We start from the raw sequence: 20,278 nt of genomic DNA, 5'->3' as shown, positions 1-20,278 counted from the left end.
AAAATGACATGTTATTCAATATAGAAAATGCATTTGTTCATGATACAAACTGACAAGTAGGAATAGAAGGAAACTTCCTTTATTTGATAAATATATAGTTAATATTCTATTTAATGGTGAAAAATCAAATGCTTTCCCCCTAAAACTGGGAATGAGTCAAAACTGTCTCCTCTCACCATTCTTATTCAATTAGTGATAAAATTTCTAGCCAGTGCAGTAAGACAAGAAGAGGAAACAAAAGACATACAGATTGAAAAGCAAGAAATAAAATTATATTTGCAGATGACATGACATGATTTTTTTATGTAGAAAATTCTAAGAAATTTATTTAAAAAAAAAAACCTCAACAAACCTCAAACTAATAAATTAGTTTATCAAAGTCACTGGATATAAGAAACATACAAAACTCAATTGTTTTTCTCTATACTAGCAATGAGCATGTGGACAATGACATTAAAAATATCACTTACAGGGGCGCCTGGGTGGCTCAGTGGGTTAAGCCTCTGCCTTCGGCTCAGGTCATGATCCCAGGGTCCTGCGATCGAGTCCCACATCAGGCTCTCTGCTTGGCAGGGAGCCTGCTTCTTCCTCTCTCTCTTTCAGCCTGCCTTTCTGCCTACTTGTGATCTCTGTCTGTCAAATAAATAAATAAAATCTTTAAAAAATATATATCACTTACAGTTGTTCTAAAGAACTGGAATATATTTAGGTATAAATCAAATACAATGTTAATAGAACTTATATGCTAAGAACTATAAGATGCTGATAAAAGAAATAACAGAAAATAAATGGAGAGATAGGCTATATTCATAAAGTGGAAGCTTTGACATAGCAATGGTATCAATTTTCCCAAAGTGGATATATAGATTTACAGAATTCCTGTCAAAATCCCAGCAAGATTTATTGTAGATATAGATAATATTGTCCTAACATTTTTATGAAAAGACAAAGGAACCAGAATTGGAGGAATCAGGGTACCTGATTTTCAGACTTATGTAGTTGCAAGAATAAGGATCATAGACACTTGCTCTCAATGAAGTAGAATAGACACTCCAAAAATAGACCCACATAAATATGTCCAACTGACTTTTAACAAAAGTACAAGAACAATTCAGTTGAAGAACATATCCATTTCAACAACAGTAGCTGGAGAAATTGGACATCCAAATGCAAGAAATGAACCCTGACATAAGTCTTTCACCTTATATAGAAATTAACTCACAGTGGATCATGGACTTAAAAATACAATATAAAACTGTAAAGCTCTTAGGAAGAAAATAAGAGAGAACTTTTGGAATCTAGGACTATAAAAATAATTCTTTGATTTGAGACCAAAATCATTATCCATAAAAAGAAATATCGATAACTTGGACTTCCTCAACTTAAAAACTTTCGGTCTGCAGAAGACCCACTTAACAGGATAAAAAGAAAAGTTACAGAGTGGGGGAAATTATTTACAAATCACATATCCAGCAAAGGACTATTATTGAGAACATAGAAAGGGCTCTCATGGGGCTCCTGGGTCAGTTGTGTCTGCCTTTGGCTCAGGTCATGACCAGGGTCCTGGAATCGAGCCCTGTGTAGGGCTCCCTGCTCAGCAAGGAACCTTCTTCTTTCTCTCCCTCTGCCTGCTATTCCTCCTGATTATGCTTTCTTTCTTTCTCTCTATTAAATAAATAAATAAATCTTAAAAAAAAAAAAAAAAGAGCTCTTGAAACTTAAACAGCCCAGTAGAAAATGGGCAAAAGACATGAAGAATTGCTGGAGAAGATAGAAAGATGCAAATTAAAACCACAATTAGATATCTGTACACACCTACCTAAAATTTTAAAACAAAATTTTAAAGTGGCTAAACTTAAAATTTAAACTAAAATTTTAAGTGGCTAAACTAAAAATTTAAAACAAACAAAAAACCAGATTCAATACCAAAGCTTTCAAGGATACAGAGAAACGGAATCATTCACACAACTGCTGGTTGAAACGTAAAATAATGTAACCACTCTGGAAAAAAAATTTAGTGGTTTCTCAAAAACTAAGCCCTCAACTACCATTTGACCCTAAGTACCTAGGTACTTAGGTATTTATCCTAGAGAAATACTCCTATTTATCCTAGAGAAATGAAAATGTGGGTTCATACAAAAACCTGTACACAAATTTTCATAGCAGTTTTATTTGTAATATCCAAAAACTGGAAATAACCCTTTAATGGGTGAATAGTTTAAAAAAACTACAATTGTGGTATATCCTTACTATGGAATGCTATATAGAAATAAAAAGGAAAAGTACTGGTAGGTACAACAGCCTCAATGAATCACGGAAGAACTATGCTGAGTGGAAATTATCCACTCAGCATAGTGGATGAAACCAGTCCCCCAAGGTTACATAATGTGTGATTCTGTTTATATAACATTCTTTAAATGATAAAATTATAGATTGGAGAACAGATCATTGGTTGCCAGTGTTAAGGAGAAGGTGAAGATGGGAGAGAAATGAATGTGGCTATGAAAGGGATTTTGTGATGATGGAAATGCTCTGTGTCTTCCCTGTATCAGTGTTCATATCCTTGTTTTAATTTTGCCCTCTCTCTATATCTGTATCTATATCTATATGGGTACCGATATCTATAAAGATATCTAAGTGATAACTATGTATCTATACCTATATAATATCTCTATCTATATATCTATAGGCCCAGATACATAGATATAGATAGATAGGTTGATAGATATCTATAGATATCTAAAAATATGTATGTTTTTAGAAAGAGAGTGTAAGCCAGGCAGGGAGGGACATAGAGAATCTTTTTTTTTTTTTAATTTTATTTATTTTTTTGAGAGAGAATGAGTGAGAGAAAGAGCATGAGAGAGGAGAAGATCAGAGGGAGAGCTGGGAGCCCTATATGGGATTCAGTCCTGGAAGTCCAGGATCATGACCTGAGCCAAAGGCAGTGGCTCAACCAACTGAGCCACTCAGGTGCCCCTACTTATGCACGATATTTTTGTAAGAAGTAACAGTTGTGGGGAATTGAGTAATGGACATATTCCTTGTATTTTTTTTTTATAATACATGTGTATCTGATGTATGTTTATAACCACCTCGAGATTAAAAGTTTAGTCAAAAAATTATTTTAGAGGGTGCCTGGGTGGTTCAGTGGGTTAGGCTGCTGCCTTCCGCTCAGGTCACGATCTCAGGGTCCTGGGATCAAGTCCCGCATCGGGCTCTCTGCTCAGCGGGAAGCCTGCTTCCCTCCCTCTCTCTCTCTGCCTACTCATGATCTCTCTCTGTCAAATAAATAAATGAAGTCTTTAAAAAAAAATGATTTTAGATTTCAAAGCTAATAACAGGGAGAATGAAGGTGCTTTTTAAGGAACTAAGAAAATCCCATTCTTTCAATAAGTTTCCACAACTTATTAGAAAAATCCACTGAAAGAACAAATTAACACAAATGTGATGATGTTTGATAAGCTTTTAACATCTTAGTGATTTTTGTATATTTTAGAGAGAGAAAACTTAGTGACTGAAATCAATCTCTAATTGAGGTGATTTCAAGCAACATGATCAAATTAAGTGGAGCAATCCTAGTAATTTGGGACGTTTTTGGGGAAGCGAGTAGTGTATAGCGGGCAGTTCTTTATAGGGACCATTTAGAAGTCAGCTTTTTTGCTATGTCTGCCTTTCTAAAGCTTTTTTCCCTCCCTTCAATTCAGTGGCTTTTATGACAACCATAAAGGAAAATATGACAATGGAGTAGAGCTAAAAGGAGGCAAGTCAGGAGTATTCATTTGAATGTATACTTTTTTACTTGAAGTTAAGAATTGATTTCTCCTTTAATATTGTTAGCATGCTTTGTGGGTAGGGACATAGGATTTAATCTTGCTATTACAATAATTTCCATGTCTTCTTGCAGATTTCACACTAAGGGACTAGGAAACTCCCAAGAGACCTGCATGTTGACGAAGTCCTACCTAAAATTTAACAAGATCTATTTTTCCCATACTTTTGTTGTGTGGAAAAGAATTGACTTGAATTTTATCTCATATTTGTAGATTGCAGTGAAGGCTTTTCAAGAAATATTTTCAGTTGGATTAATACTCACTTAAGGTCATTTGGTTAATACATAGTCAGGGAGCTGTAGAAACCACATTATAAGATCAGGGTTAATTAGGACCAATAAAATCATATTATAGTGAATATAATACTAAAAAGCTTTCTGAATAATAAGGCTATTTCCATAAGAAAATTTTGGAAAACACATGTTTCTGATTTTCTTCTTGAAATGAAAATATAATTATATTTATAATAAAGTTTGCACATACATACTTAGAATGGAAATAAGGGATTTTTTAATAGAAACACTACTAATTTGGTTTAATGGTTTTTGTATTTGAAATTGAGTTTGGACATTTTTCTTTTGGATTTTCCCTTTATGTTATCCTCAAAATTTAGTATATGGTAGAAGTAGCATTCAAATCAGTGGAGAAAAGAACATTTATTTATTAAATGTTTTAGGATAAAACAGGTAACTATTTGAAAAAACAAGATTGGGTACATCTTCATATCCTATGCCAAAACATATGCTAAATATACAAATTCAAATATAAAAATCTTTATGTTTTTAAGAATATGAAGTGGCAGGGGCTCTGTAAACATGACACTAATAACAACAACAACAAAATATGTTCCTGCTCTCCATTGGTAGCAAACCATCCCAAAACTTAGTGGCTTAAGCCAACAGTGTTATTGTATCTCTCTTAAGAGCTTAGAGTTTGGTGAGGTAGTTCTTCCATGGGTTTCATTTGGACTCATTTATGAGGCTGCTTTTTTTCTGGTGGGTTGGCTGGAGCTGGAGGGTCTCAGAGGCTGCAACCTTTTCCTCTCTGTTGTGTCATTCAGCTTTCCAGCCCTAGTGTCTACATGATGGTTGGGTCCTGAGAAAGTAAAGGCAGAAGGTATAGGGCAGAGCCCTCCAGAGGCCTCAGTGGCCTAGGAGGGCTAAGCTCCAGAACTCACACTCACTTCTAGCACATTTTAAGATTGATTTATTTAACGGGGGCGGGGGGGGGCAGGGAGAAATGGCAGAGGGAGAGATTGCCTCAGGCAGAGGGAGAAGGCGAGAGAGCCTCAAGCAGACCTGGAAACACCATCTGAGCCGAAATCAGGAGTTGGATGCTTAACTGATTGAGCTACCCTGGCACTCTTGAATAGTGATTCTGAGTATCTTTTCATGTACCATTTGACCTTTTGCACATTTTCTTTGGAAAAATGCCTAATCAGGTTTTCTGCCCATTTTTTGAGTTATTTTATTATTATTTTGCTATTGAGTTGTATGAGTTCTTTATATAGTTTGAATATTAATTTCTTACTGGATATATGGCTTGCAAATATTTTTTGACATTCTGTAGGTTGTCTTTTCACTTTAATTGTTTCTTTTGTTATGTTGAGGCTTTTTATTTTGATGTAGCCCCACTTGTTTATTTTTTATTCTTTTGCCTTGGTTAGGTGTCATATCCAGAAAATAATTACCAAGGCCATGTCAAGGAGCTTTATTCCTATGCTTTCTTCTATGAGTTTCATGTTCCATGGGACTTTTTTTTATATCTACTAAACATGTTCAACATATTCTCTAGCTCAGGAAATGACAAATGATATCTATACACCAAATCTGGCCCACAAGATTTGTAAATAAAGTTTTATTGGAACAGAGCCATGTCCATTCATTAACACATTATTTATGGCTGCTTTTTGCATTACAAAGCCTGAGGTGAGTAATTGTAACAGAGACTGTATGGCCTGCAAAACCTAAATTATATACTATCCCTCCCTTTACAGAAGAAAAAATCCTGACTCCTGGACTTCTTGAACATAATGGAATGCTATTATAATAACTATTTTACTATGTTTACTTATTCTATCAAGTGGTGTCATTTCTGGGTTACTTTCAATTGATTTTTTGGCTTCATTTTGATTTGTATTTTTCTGCTTCTTTGCATGCTTTTTTTTTTTTTTTAAATTAGAGGCCAGATATTGGTGGATTATCTTGTGTGTGCTGGGTATTTTTGTATTCTTATAAATATTTTTGAACCTTGTTCTGGGATACAGTTAGGTTATCTGGAAACAGTTTGAACCTTTACAGATTTTAAGGTTAAGCTTTGTTAGATGGGACCAGATAGTTTTTTCTAGGGCTAATTTTGCTCATTAATGAGGTAAATCTCTTCAGAGGATTTTATCTAATGCCTCTGAATTATGGCTAATAGGACCCCAAATTACCCTCTGCCCTATGCAGGTATCAGTTTCCTCTAATTCTTTTGAATGGTTCTTTTCTTGAGCTGAGTTTTTTTCTTCAAACATGAGCTAATCCATACTCAGCTCAAGATATGAGAGACTTCTTTCTTCTGTGCTGCTCTCTCCTTTCGTTCTTTGTCCTGTGAAGTCAACAGTCTTGGCCTCCTTGGATTCTCAGTTCCATCTCCTCTACTCAGGAAGCCTGGTGAGCTTAGCCTAGGTTATACCTCCCTGCACGGTCGCCTGAAAACTCTCACTAGGCAATCAGCTGGGACAGTCTTAGGGCTTACTGTACTTGTTTCCCATGTCTCAGGGATCACTGTCTTTTGTTGCCAGATGTCCAGTGTCTTGAAAAATAATTCTTTCATATTTTTGTTAAGTTTTTTAGTTGTTTCAGGTGGCAAGATAAATCTCTTCTCTGTTACTTCCTGTTAGCTAGGAGTGGAGGCCTTCTAATAACTTCAAATGTCAAATGATATTTGTATTTTACTACATTAAAAATAAATAATAATACTATAGAACAAACTATAAACAAACCTGAAAGACAACTGACAAACTGGAGAAGAATTTGCAACTGTTGTGCCCCACTAAGCATTGATAGCTCCAATATATAAACAGGTCTTTTTGTAAATCAAAAAGAAAAAGGTGAACAATTCCAGTAGAAAAATGGGACAAGGTATTTTTATTTGCTTATTTGCTTTTGTTAGTGGGTAGATGGCAAAAGAAGAAATTAAAATGACCAGTAAATAGGTGAAAAGATTTTCTGTTCTAATGCTAATCAAAGAAATACTAGTAGAAATGACTGAGAGATACTACTCTTCTCTCATATATTGCCAAGAAAACAAATGATATGTATTGGTGACAAAACAGGTTCTAATACCCTTAAGTAGAATGTAAATTTTCATAGCCTTTCTGAAATGCAGTCTGGTAATCTGTATGAAAATTTAAAATCAGTATTTGTCTTAACAATTCTAATTCTCAAAATTTATCCTGGCAAATCATCTTATAAATTTGTAAACAAAACAATTTATTGTAGAATTACTCATAAAAACTGGAAATAACTTCAGTATCAGTTATTACTCAAGTAGTTAATCTTTATATATGCAATTACTTATAATTTTAAATCCTGTAATTATTTTTATAATTTTTTATAGTTATTTCTTCCATTGTAAAATACAGGTATGTATATATATTCAGGATACCACTATTCGACTATTACAAACAATGAGGTGGATATATATTTATTAATATGAAAAGATGTCTTCAACATATTAAGTGAAGAAGGCAAGTTATAAACTAGTATATGTGTAGGTAATACATGAGAAATATAGATACATAGAAACATACATGCACATTCTCTGGCAGGTAGAATTATAGGTGATTTTTATTTTCTGGTTTCTGTTCCCACATTTGAAATTTTTTGAAAATAAGAGCTTGTATAACTTTTACAGTCAGAGACCAACCAACCAACCAGAAAGGAAACCAGAAAGGAAAGAGAAATGTTGTAAGGTTCTGAGAAACTATGTTATAGAATGAAGATGAAACCTGTGATTTGTGAGTTGAGTGGTCTGGGTAGTAGAAAAAGCAAGACCTGGGTTTGACTCCAGATTCCTCCTTTTGTAAGTAGGGTGATCTTGGGCAAATAATTTAACATCTTTGACTTTAATAGTTCTTAAAGTCATTACTTTAATATATCATATAACTATTATACTTATGTCACAGGTAGTAGAAACATCCAAGAAAGAGTAGCTTGACTTTTAAAATTATTTCTTAACAAGTAAAATAGAGAACTAAGAATAGTTTTTACTAGGCATCAAATCTACTTAGATGATGGGATGTGTTTATTACTCTTATGGTACAATTAGCGAATACTAATTATCTCTGTATGAGAGCCATCTTTAATTTCATTTGAGCTCAATTTTTATCTAAAATGTGATCTTTGATTAAGAGAATCACAGTCTTATTTCATTTTAACCAGGAGTGGTATATGTACTTGCAGCCAATAGCTCCTCTTGTCCTGTCTTCCCCCAGCATGCCACAGCCCACTGGGGCTTATGCTTTGGCTCCTTCTGGCTGGGGAGGGATGGCAGGCAGGGCCAAGGTGTATGTCATTGCTGAAGAGGCTGGACCAGTGATTTGGTGCCTTTCCTCATGAGGTTCTCTCAGCTCTCTCTCAGTCCTTCACTCCTAGACATACTGGCGCTACAGAGAAAGAAGAGCCTGTGTTTCTTAAAACAAGGTGTATTACTTTAGTGGAAAAATTAATAGACATTAATGATCCTGAACTCTTAAAAACATTACTGTGTCCCTGTGTACCCTTATGACAGCCCAACTATGGAGACTTTGCAGAGGCAAGAAATCTATCGACTTCTTTCCTTTGCCTTACATGTAGTTGCTTGCCACTAATATTGGACAATAGAAACCAGGGTTTATTACCAAAGCTATTACTAATCTTTCATATGAAAATACTGGCACATTAGCTATCACATGAATATCATTTTATAGTCCAATAAAGACTCCTAAAGCATCAGTTCTACAGTCTGTCTGGGTTTGGAATATTTTTATGCACTGTTGTGAGAAAAGCAGGTGCACTCACACATCTATTTCTAAGATTTGTCTGTTTTGTCATATGATTTGGGTTTAAAATTTCTGCAGATGTCAATCTCAGCCATTTTTGCTATTAGTAGAGCAACTTAAAAGTTAGCTTTTCTAAGTCTAACTTCATATTTATTTTAGAACAGCTTAAACCTTGTAGCCTATTTTCTCTCTCAGATAGGGTTTTTGTGGAATGACTTAAATCCAAAGTTAGCTCAAGATGGAACCCTTCCCCTGTTGGAATATTGCTGTTTTAATACCTCAAAATCTTTTCCAGTTCATGGTGTCAACACTGCTTTGCAATTTCTTTTGCTGCCCTCAGCCCTTTGGCTCTCCTTTCCATTACTGTATTTCCTTGATGAGTATCTGTGCCAGGCTTGGAGGCATCGAGGGGAGGGGTCTGTAGGTTATAGGTTTACTAGGCGGGCTTTATTATCAAAGACGTGAGAGCTCATAATGAGACCCATCTTTCCAAATGGGAGAAAGTTTGTTAGCTGATGTTAGCATCCTATTGAGAATGATGAGCTGGCCTGGTAATTTAGCATTTTATCTGAGAGTGAAGTTTTCTTTGAACACATATCATGGACTAATGCCCTTCCTTCCCAAAGGAAATAACCAATTAGTAATTCCATATCCTTTCATACTGTGCTCTGCCACACCCCACTGCCCCAAGTTTTGTTGTAAAATCATCTGATCGGATAATATTGTCTGTCTTTTAACCACTGTCTTTAATGTTCATACTGTATTATATTATCTTAAACTATCTACAGAGAAATACCTACAAAGAGATACCTATGAATTATGTACAAAGAAATATCTTCTGAGTTACCTCAAGGTTAAGGTAAATTAGCTTCGTTTATGTAGTAGTTGTATATGCTTTTTGAAGCAATAATCGATTTTTAAATTTTGCAAAAATATATCCCCCTACAAAATTATAATCAGTTATATATAAAATATCTTAAACTTGTGTCTTGTAAAATAGAATTTTCAGTCAACCTTTTTTTGTTGTTGTTTTTGAAGAAAAAATTCTCTTTTCTTTCTTGAGGAAAAATGCCATATGAATACAAACTATTATTATTGTTATTATGGATACTAATGACCTTTATCCCTATAAATATTAGTATTAAAATTTAAAAACACCTTCTTTTTGCCAAACCCAAACATTTCTGAATAAAGATCAGGGACCACAAAACTATGATGATTCAGTAGTAAATATCACAGTATTTAGAAAATCTTTTTACAATTGCTTAAATTATGTGAAAAGTTTTATCAAAAGGTCTAGGACCATCTTAAATTACAGCATAATATTTGCCCAAAGAAGTCTCAGGAGAACTTACAATAGGTTCATGCTGCAAGAATTTGAACCTTAGCAACAAGATAGCCTTGTTGAAAACCTAAACCCAAACTAGAAACATGAATCATTTTCTTCATTTAATTTAAAAATGCATTTCCAGGGGTGCCTGGGTGGCTCAGTCATTAAGTGTCTGCCTTTTCTGCCTTTAGCTCAGGTCATGATCCCAGGACCCTGGGATTGAGCCCCACATCGGGCTCCCTGCTCAGCGGGGAGCCTACTACTCCCTCTGCCTGACACTCCCCCTGCTTGTGCTCTCTTTCTGTCAAATAAATAAATAAAATCTTAAAAAAAAATACATTTCCAATAATTTGCCATGATAGTAGATCCATTTTAATAGTTTAAGATGCTGGACTTAGAGGGTGCAAAACAATGGACATATTTTTACTCTAGCAGAAGTTTTTTTAAACTGTCATTCGTATTGCTCACAAAACCAAACAAAGCAATCTTGTAAAATTGGGGTGTTGTTTATTATACCCTGTTCACAGTGATGTGGGACTAGGAGAAAATTGGTATGTGGAGCTGGAGAAATAGGAAGACAATTGATATTTTAAAACTGGTTTAACAACAACAAAAAAACAATAAAGATACCACGTGGAAATGGATCAGTTTTTGCTTCATGGAAATATTGTTTCCTAGTCTAACATTCAGTCTGGATCCTCCTGTAGTTTTGATTGTCTCATTTAAGATGGTCAAGGAAGTTGTTTTTCAGCCCAGGCTCTCAGAAGCTAAGGCCAGGTAAAGGTGTTGAATGCTTTTAATTCAGATTAATTAATTGATTTTGAGACCCAAGAATGAAACATTTAGTATTTCTTTAGGTTTAATATGTTAATATATAAAGAAATAGTATATATGATAATAATCAACTAAATTTATTTCTATTGAGCTCAGCCTCCCCCCCCCCAATCTGTTTGCTAATGTTAGTTTTAATGCTGTGCAAATAAAGGGATCGTTGTTTCTCCAAGTCCATACTTGATTTGACCTAAAGACAAAGCTGTTAGCTAATGGGACCAGTGAAAAATTTTCAGGTCCTTTAAAAATTGAATAAGATTTATTGAAACAGTCCTACCAGTCTGCTGCAAGAACAATGAGTTTCACAAGTACTGAATAGATAGTTCTCTTTTAAACGGTCCCCAGCAAGTCAGCTTGACCAAATTACATGGAACTTTGTGAGCTCACCCACAACACATAGACTTGTTGACAGCATTGAAGCAAGATGGAAAAATGAATCTATAAAAGCAATAAAGCAGCATTACATTTTGAATTTAATTTGGATTTAAGTGGGGACTTGAATTGCCATCAACCATGACCAAAAATTAGACAAAGCTGTCCTAATTTGTAGATTTTTTCCCCCCTCACAAAAGGAAAAAAAATGCTATCAGAGTGGTTCAAAATGCAACCTACCTAGGTTTATATTTTCTTAAATTACTCATTGGGGGGAAAAAAACCACAGAAAGAAGAAAAATGTAAATAATTTGTCAGCCAAACCTGAATGTTATTTAATTGGGAAAAAAAGTTTAGCTCCCCAAAGGAAAGAATGGATCCAGTTTGTCTTCTATTTTATGGCAGTGTAATAAATTTAAAAAATATTTTCGTTGATACCAATATTTAATAATTAATTTAAAAACAATGATTGTTTATATAGAGTAATAGCAGTTAAGATGTAATAGGCTTAAGGGATAGTACTGTAATTATTAATTATAAAGTATTATAATTTACTATGTTTCTTTTTTTAATTTTTAAAAATTTTTTACTATGTATGTTTCTTAATCAGGTATAATAAGTGCATATTTAAATATTCTTTCTGTATATTTTTAAATTTTTAAAAATTTTTAAAAGATTTATTAGAAAGCATGCATGTGTGCTGTGTGCACACAAGTGAGAGGGAGGTGCAGAGGGACAAGCAGACTCCCTGCTGAGCTTAATCCCAGCACCCTGAGATCATGACCTGAACTGAAGTCAGATGCTTAACTGATTTAGCCATCCAGGTCCTCCTGAATATTCTTTTTTTTAATAAATGAAATGACATTTATAGATATAGGAACATTTAATTTACCGTGACTGAACCTACATCCAATTAATGATTAGTGACAATGTAGTAAATATCTAAATGTTTTGCATTGTGTATGTTAGACTATGCCTCTTGTTCAGAAAATAGTGGTGTAGCTCTTTTAAAGTCAGTAACAGTAATCATAAACAAGATAATTCCATCAGCACAAGTCAGTCTTATTCTGCATATATTAATTTAGCACAGTATTGCCACTTAATAAATTATCGTTAATCATAAATACATTTTCACATGTGTATTTAAGTTCTTTAAATATGGTTCTTGGTTTTTCTGTAAGGCTAAGGTATAAGACACTCATTTCAAATATGAGAAACAGCATAATCAGTCTTTTGAAGCCCACTGCAATCAATATCTATGCAAATGGGGTAGTTATGGAATTTACACTACATTGTCAATCAATCACCAGTCAAGTCCCCACCCTACGCTCAATGCACTAATAGATATTTTTCTTTATAGGAGAAAAATTTCTTTTCTTTTTAAAGGAAGAGACTTCCTTTTTGGCAAGTATCTGTTATATAAACAAGTGCCTCTACCTCCTCACACTTAAACCTCCCTGCACAGTGAGTCAGCCCATGCTGCCAGTCTCTTTCTGTGGTAGTCAGGTTCTGGGCTTCCTGCATGCCCCGGGTGGCCTCCTATGGCCCTCTCCTGGGGCAGAGGCCCAACTCCTGAAAGAAGAAGCCAGTCTTTGGGACCCAGAGCTGGTTGGACAGGCATCCCTAGTGTGTTGATTATGTGCTGCCTGCCCACTGATGGAGAAGTCTTCAAGGCTCAGTAAAGGGCTCTGCCTTTTGCCTTATGTCAAGTTCTTGCAAAGGACTGGGTGGGGACACAGAATACTTGTTAACCAAATAAGCAGACGACAGAAACTAATGAAGGATAGTTAATTAGGTGTGGGTTACCAAAATTGGGGTTCAAGGTTTATTTCCATTGCATGGAGTAGTAGACTGTAAAAAGAAATGTAATAAGGAGAAATCTGAAATCTTATGCCTAGATTAAAGAGAAGGAACAAATTACTAAACGTATGCAAGTAGGGAAAGTCTGGTTTAAGGGTACTTGCAGTGGAAACCAAAACAAAGTAAAAACTAGATACTTTTTTAGCTACCTGTAACTGTGGTAAGGAATCTTTAGTCTTGAGGACCGCTGAAGAAGCTAATGTATAAGACTGTCTTGGAGTGACAACACAGGAAGTGAATAACCCCTTTGTTTTCTAATGGTCAGCTCACATCTGCTGGGTGCGTTGAGTTCTATTCTGAAACTTCTAAGGAGTCTGAAAAGCTTGAGCCTGTATAAAAGAAGGTGACCCCAAAGATGAGGAAGTTGAAAAGGTTGAAGTTTCGAGTAAAGAGGCTGTAGGTAGAATATGATATTGCTCTTCAAATAGTGAAAATGGTAGGGGTCCTGAGTGACTCAGTTTGTTAGGTGGCTGATTCTTGGCTTCAGCTCAGGTCATGATCTCTTGGGTCTTGGGATTGAGCTGTATGGCAGGCTCCTTGCTCAGTGGGGAGACTGCTTAAAGATTATCCCCCTCCACCTTTCCCCACCTCATGTGCAGACGCACATGCACCCATGTGTACTCTCTCTTTCTCTCTCGCTCTCTAAAATGGATAAATAAATCTTTAAAAATATTGAAAATGTATCTGCAGACTCAGTATATGAGTTAGGAAATAAGTTCTTGAGTTCTGTGTAACAAACAAACACATAGGTTATTCTTCTGTGTAGATGAAGTCTGGGGATGGATAGCCCAGGATAGCCCAGGGCTAGAAAGACAGCTCCACAAAGTCTTTGAGGATTCCAACTCTGATGTCTTCAGCAAAGAAATTTTGAATTAATTAGTTTGAAACTATTTCCATTTCAAGATCACCTCATGGTAAGTTACTGGAGCTCCTGCAGGGACATCCTTCTTCCAGACAGCAGGGAGAAGGATGGGTATGACACGGAAAGGCACACTTCTCCCTTTTAAGAACCTTTCCCAGAATTTGCACAGAGATTTCTACTTGTGTTTTTTTTGGCCACAGCTTAGTCTCCTGGCCAAAACTGGCTTCTGTGGAGGCAGAATAAAACCAGTAGGTAGAAGCTTGAAAAGGACAAATTTTACTAAATATTGAGAGGAATTTCCTAATAGCTTTATGTGCCCCAAGTTGAATGGGCTTTTTTAGAGAAACTGATGTAACTATTGTTACAACTAGAAAATTGCCTATCAGGGGTGCCAGGGTAGCTCAGTTGGTTGGGCAACTGCCTTTGGCTCAGGTCATGATCCTGGAATCCTGGGATCAAGTCCCTCATCAGGCTCCCAGCTCCTTGGGGAGTCTGCTTCTCCCTCTGACCTTCTCCCCTCTCATGCTCTCTCTCTCTCTCTCTCAAATAAATAAATAAAATCTTAAAAAAAAAAAAAGAAAAGAAAATTGCCTATCAGGGACATCTTAGGGGGAGACATGATAGATATAGTTCCTTCAGTACTATGTGTCAAGACTATTTCAATATATGTGTACACAGGCCATGCTGAGTTTTAGTTTGATTATCTTTTCTTATAAAAAGAGATTTTGGTAAGATTAGACTTCTACTTATTACATATCAATAATGACAAATGTTCCTTAAAGTGAGTACTTTGTAGACAAGTCTTTTCATGTTTTTCAGAAGCTAGCATTTTCTTTTCTTTTTTGTTCAAGATTTTATTTATTTATTTATTTATTTGTCAGAGAGAGAGAGAGAGCACAAGCAGGAGGAATGGCAGGCAGAAGGAGAAGCAGGCTGTTTGCTGAGCACAGAGCCCCATGTGGGACTCCATCCTAGGACCTTGGGATCATGACCAGAGCAGAAGGCAGCCACTTAACCAACTGAACCACCTGGCGTCCTGGCATTTTCTGTTAATGGAAGGCACTAGTGAAATGGTGTTCTGTGGACATAAGTGTGGACTTTGCACACTTAGCAATCCTTCCGATATTGAAGTTTGGGGCCTTATGAATTTTCTTATTAATTTGCTTCAGGAAGTATTATTGATCAATTGGTTGAACCAAATTTCATTCACTATAAGACAGACACATTTTAATATTTGTGGCATATGAAATGTATATAGCTTCAGTCATTTTATGATAGATTTTTATTTTCTTTTGGTGTTTATGAGAATTTCTTCAGAAAATATTAAGATGTTGATGTGGTATGTGTTTTTGACTTGTATTTACAATTCTATAATTAAAGAGATCTAACATATTGAAGTTAGGAGTTTTGTAATTTTAAACTATAGTACACTGCCCACACCATAAGTCTGTTGGAGGTAGACTGAAAATGCTTTAGTACTACCTGTAGACCTATGCTCATTCTTGTTGACACAGATGATATTAAAAACCTAGACATAATAGTTATTGGATGCCGACTCCATTAGGAACAGAAGGAGAAAATCTATTGCTTGCCAAATAAGAAAAATGTCATATAAAAAAGAAACTTTGCCTTTAGCTGCCATTTTACATCCCCGTTTTACTTGTGCACCTAATCTCAGCTGGTCTGCTGGGGACCCCCTGAGCACCAACCCTAGTTCTCAATGTGGTCCCATTTCTGTTTCAACAAGATGAAAGGAACTATTATGAACCAGGAAAAACTCACCAAACTGTAAGCCCAAGTGAGCACTGGTGGGGAAAGAACTGCTCGCGGAAAGAAGGTGGTTCATAGAACGGCTACAGCAAATGATAACAAACTTCAGTTCTCCTTAAAAAGTTAGGGGTAAACAATATCTCGTTACTGAAGAAGTGAGTATGTTCACAAACCTAAGGAACAGTGATCTGCTTTAACAACCCCAAAGTTCAGGCATCGCTGGCAGCAAACACTTCTCACCATTACAGGCCACGCTGAGACAAAGCAGCTGACAGAAATGCTACCCAGGGTCTTAAACCAACTCAGTGCAGAGAGTCTGACCAGTTGAAGGAGACTGGCTGGAGCCCAGCCCAAACAATCTGTGGTTGGGAAAGCCCTACTTGCTACTGGAGAGGAGGAGGAGGATGAAGTTCCAGATCTTGTGGAGAACTCAGAGGATGCTTCCAAGAAGGAAGCAAACTGAACTGAGTTAACTTCTGAAGAAGATAAAACCTGAAGAAGTTTTTGGGAGATGCTATTTTATAGTATGACTGCTTTTTAAAATTTTGTTCATGGATCTGATAAAATGTAGATCTCTAATATCTTTAAGCCCAAGCCCTTTGGACACTGCAGCTCTTTTCAGTTTTTGCTTACACACAATTCATTTTTTGCAGTTAAGCATGCCGAAGAAGCCTGGGAAGAAAGTTTGCAACAAGGTTAATAAAGTTCTTTGCCTAGTGAAAAAGAAAAAGAAACAAGATTCCAAATAAGAAAGCCAGGTATTATTAAGAATACAATGGTAAACATTATTAAATTGTGCTCTTTTAGAGACTTAAATGAATTTTCCAAAATATAAAAATATTGACCACACTTGGCCTATACACATTTTCAAGGCATAGTTTTTATTATTTATACCTGTGTTTGTATCTTCATGTATTGGTACATTTGTATCTGTATTTACTCTTTTTAGTTACAGAGAACAATTCTGGAAAGCATTTTGCTTCAACCTGTAGTCCATATGGTATGATGAAAGGCAAAAAAGGACAGATTTGTGGGGAGCTCTTAGGGAGGCTGTCTTTCCCAACAGTGTGTAACTGATGCCCTTGCTTAATACATGGGCAGCTTAGCTTTCTGGAAGCAACTGTTAGATCCCAGGGCTTGGTCTTCCTCCTTGTAGGCTTGTAGGTCCTTTCTCACACACAGTTTGAAAAGTTTTCATTTGAGGGGTCCTATCTTGATCCTAGGTTGAAATCCTTAACTAATATGATACGTACTATGTTGAACTGACTTGCGGTATACCTTCTAAAGATCATGAGAAGTATTAAATTTAAATGGAGGGATTGAGTACTTTTGCCTCTTTTTTCTTTCTTCCCAACTCCTCCTGAACAAAAAAAAGGTTTGAACCTTTCCACCACTTGCATTTTTAAAAACTTTGCACAAATAACTCATCAGGCTTCAGATTCTTTATCTGCAGACAAGGATAATAATACCTATTATGTAAGGATTATGGTAATCAAATTCAATAAACATCTTCTGGGCTCTTTCTGTATCCACGGTCTAGTAAAATGTAAAATAATTTCTTTGTAAAACTTTTAGCACAGTATCTGGTACATAGAGATAAACAATTATGATTCTCTTTGCATTCTAAAATGAGGTCCTAATATAACAGGGACCCCAGTGAGCCCATAGTCCCAGCCCTTATCCCATGAACCTCTCAGTTGAGCTTTCTCACACTGTGCTTATGAGATTGAGGTTCACTCTCTCATAAACCTGACTGCCTCTTTATTTTTCTTTTTCTACCACGTTTCTTTAGTATGTTGATAGATCCATTTCTCAGCTTCCCTCTCTTGTCCTGCTTTCCACCTCTCTCCCTCCTCCCTGAAAGACTTATCTTTCCTTTAGAAGTCCAGATTAAATTACAGTCCATGTATGCACGCCTTAGGTGGTCTTCACTGGCTCTCCCATTGCTTCTGCCTACAGGTTTTTTTTTTTTTTGTTGTTGTTGTTTTTAAGCTCAGTGAGCATTCACAAAGCAATTACACCCATGTATCCAATATCCAGATAAAGAAACAGAACATTACCAGAACCATAGGACCCCTCTGAGGCTCTCAGTCACTACTTACTCTCCAATGGTTATCCTAATCTGATTTCTACACTTAGAATTATTTTCCCTCTTGTTTCTTTGTGTTTGTTTGTTTGTTTAAAGTTTCTATTTTTAAATAGTTTCTACACCCAACATGGGGGTCAAACTTATAACCCCGAGATCAGGAGTCATAATATTCACCGAGTAACCCAGCCAGGTGCCTTTGCCTCTTCTCTTTTAATCTTATATAAATATGTCACATACTATATATTCTTTAGTGTCTTTCTTTTTTTTTTTTAATTTTTAAAGATTTATTTATTTGAGAGAGAGAGTGCACAAATGGGGGAAAGGACAGAGAAAGAGAGAGAATCCCAGACAGACTCCCCACTGAGCAGGTAGTCCAGCACGGGGTTGCATCTCACTGAGATCATGAGCTGAAATCCTTCTAAAAGCATATTATAGAATATAATAAGACAGATGCAAAAGGGTGCGCCTGGCTGGCTCAGTCAGTTAAGCATCTGACTTTTGGTTTCAGCATAGGTCATGACCTCAGGGTGAGATCCAGCCCTGCGTGGGGCTTCCTGCTAAGCAGGGAGTCGGCTTGGGATTCTCTCTCTCCCTCTCCCTCTGCCCTTATCCCCTCTTGTGCTCGCTCTCTCTCAAATAAATAAAATCTTAAAAATAAATAAATAACAGTGTTTTTAGATAATACTAAAATATTTTCTGTTGGTTTTGCATCCAACTTTGAACAGTTACAAAATGTCAATATAAAAAATTAAATACATGGGGACACCTGGGTGTCTCAGTCTGTTAAGTTGCTGCCTTTGGCTCAGGTCATGATCCCAGGATCCTGGATCGAGGTCTGCATCGGGCTCTTTGTCCAACAGGGAGCCTGCTTCTCTCTCTGCCTCTGCCTGCCACTCTGCCTGCGTGTGTTCTCTCTCTGACAAATAAATAAGTAAAATCTTTAAAAAAAAAAATTAAATACATGGAATCTGTTTTTCTGGATAATAATCAGGAAACTGATTTAACATTTGATTTTGAGGTTAAACTAAGTAGTGATGTCAGTTGGCCAGATACTATACTAGTTTTTGGCTGCCATATTGAGATTAACTAAAGGCAATAAATAAAATAAAGTTATAACAGTTTAAAGCTAATAGTTCTGAGGCACCTGGGTTCTTCAGTCTGTTGAGCATCCAACTCTTGATTCCAGCTCAGGTCATTATCTTGCGGTTGTGAAATTGAGTCTGGTGTCAGGCTCTGTGCTCAGCTCAGAGTCTGCTTGTCCTTCTCCCTCTGCTCCTCCTCCCCCTGCTACCACCCACCCCATCTCAAATAAGTAAATAGAATCTTTTAAAAATATAAATAAAACTTACAGCTTTTTCTTAAACATCATTCTTTTCTTTTCTTTTCTTTTTTTAAAGATTTTATTTATTTATTTGACAGACAGAGATCACAGGCAGGCAGAGAGAGAGGAGGAAGCAGACTTCCTGCTGAGCAGAGAGCCTGATGCGGGGCTTGATCTCAAGACCCTTGGATCATGACCTGAGCTGAAGGCAGAGGCTTTAACCCACTGAGCTACCGGGCACCCCAACATCATTATTTTCTTTAATTAACTTTTAGACAAGGGTCTAAGGAAGTACACCTTTCGAGACATGCTGTTCTTAAAGGACACAGAACTTAAGCCTTGTCGTTGAAGTTCTATGTGAAATTATACTGAATGACCATCACTAAGATCTCTTCTTCTTATTATTTCCTAGGGGGAAATCATCTGGAATATAAATTTATATTTGTTTATATGTATTTTTATTTCAAAATGTCTAGTGTTTATTGAGGTAAGTGTTTTGAAATAAACGTGACATAACATGAGTTGATTGTTGTCAGTTCATACTGTATCACAGAGTCTAGAAAGGACTGAGTTATTATGATGAACATGTAATAATGTCAGCATTTGATGTCAGACACTTGCATTTAATGACATAAACACAGCTGAAGCCTGATAAATGGCCTTCCTTGACATTTTCTCAGAAAATATCAGTAATTTCATTCAGAAATGAAATTTTCTCTACAGAGGCTTTCAGAAATTGCTCAGTACTTTACTGTACTGGTATTGGCTAATAGGGTAAATGGATTACCATAAGGAATGAAAAAAAGCATAACTTTTATTGGATACTACTTTCATTTTACAACAAACCACATCATAACTTTCCTGTGTTCATTCAATATTGGATATATATTATGTTAAATGAAAATGAATCACATATTCTGAATATTTTTTCCATACTTCAGAATGCCTTTTTTAGATATTGTCTAACTGCCAGCTAATTTACAG

At 36.0% G+C, this 20,278-nt stretch overlaps 1 protein-coding gene and 1 pseudogene across 2 annotated transcripts in view; both read left to right on the top strand.

Moving 5' to 3' along the window:
* ATG10 (autophagy related 10) overlaps window positions 1-20,278 on the top strand; it is a 237,446-nt gene that overhangs the window by 84,465 nt on the left and 132,703 nt on the right. The window lies entirely within an intron of this gene.
* LOC122917979 lies at window positions 15,862-16,347 on the top strand (annotated as a pseudogene).

This window comes from Neovison vison, chromosome 1 (genome assembly GCF_020171115.1).
Source record: "Neovison vison isolate M4711 chromosome 1, ASM_NN_V1, whole genome shotgun sequence".
Lineage (NCBI taxonomy): Eukaryota > Metazoa > Chordata > Mammalia > Carnivora > Mustelidae > Neogale > Neogale vison.
The sequence above is the reverse complement of the archived record's forward strand: the minus strand, read 5'-3'. Positions and strand labels throughout refer to the sequence as shown.